The sequence below is a fragment of the Camelus bactrianus genome, chromosome X (genome assembly GCF_048773025.1).
Source record: "Camelus bactrianus isolate YW-2024 breed Bactrian camel chromosome X, ASM4877302v1, whole genome shotgun sequence".
In the NCBI taxonomy this organism is placed as follows: Eukaryota; Metazoa; Chordata; class Mammalia; order Artiodactyla; family Camelidae; genus Camelus; species Camelus bactrianus.
In genome coordinates this window covers 34,537,381-34,538,638 of record NC_133575.1, presented here as the reverse complement: position 1 = coordinate 34,538,638, position 1,258 = coordinate 34,537,381, and positions in this window count along the sequence as shown.

The following is a 1,258-nucleotide window of genomic DNA, read 5'->3' as shown; positions in this document are numbered from 1 at the left end:
CAGGTACTCTGAGTCAGAGTAAATGACACAAGTTTCGGGGACACCCTATTCACTTTGGTGGTATCAACCTATCAAGATTCTCATTGGAGATTCCTCAAAAGACTAGGAATAGACTTACCGTATGACCCAGGAATCCCACTCCTGGGCTTATATCCAGAAGGAACCCTACTTCAGGATGACACCTGCACCCCAATGTTCATAGCAGCACTATTTACAATAGCCAAGACATGGAAACAGCCTAAATGTCCATCAACAGGTGACTGGATAAAGAAGATGTGGTATAGTTATACAATGGAATACTACTCAGCCATAAAAACTGACAACATAACGCCATTTGCAGCAACGTGGATGCTCCTGGAGAATGTCATTCTAAGTGAAGTAAGCCAGAAAGAGAAAGAAAAATACCATATGAGATCGCTCATATGTGGAATCTAAAAAACAAAAACAAAAACAAACAAACAACAAAAAACAAAGCATAAATACAAAACAGAAATAGACTCATAGACAGAATACAAACTTGTGGTTGCCAAGGGGGTGGAGAGTGGGAAGGGATAGACGGGATTTCAATATTGTAGAATAGGTAAACAAGATTATACTGTAGAGCACAGGGAAATATACACAAAATCTTATGGTAGCTCACAGAGAAAAAAATGTGACAATGAATATATATATGTTCATGTATAACTGAAAAATTGTGCTGAACACTGGAATTTGACACATTGTAAAATGATTATAAATCAATAAAAAATGTTTAAAAAAAAAGACTTATATTTAGGGAGAATGCTCCCAAGTGCTCTAAACTTTGTGGATCAAATCTGCCCTAAAATAAACCGATATAAACTCTAGGGAAAAAAAAAAAAAAGATTCTCATCGTGTTGCTCTTTGGACCTTTGAGCACTGCCCCCATGTCCCTTCTCTTTTTCTTGCTCCCCTCAGCATACACCCTCGCCACTACACTCATCCACCATTTCACCTATGATCTCGCCTGTGGATCTTGGTGGTTCTTGGAAGACGTCTGAGGCTCATTAATATGCAAACTTGGCTCCCACTGAGGCGTCACTGTAAAGGAGTGTGTATAATAGTCTTGTGTGGGTCAGACATGCATTGGGTGGTGTCTGGCTTGAGTGGTTGGTCCACTACCACCCAACTTGAAGGAAGTTCCTCAAGCCAACTTTTTCACAAGGCCCCAAAGCTGCCTTCAGAAACCTGGGTCCAGGCTAAGACAACTAGTTCACACCAGCTGTCACCTTGAGACTTA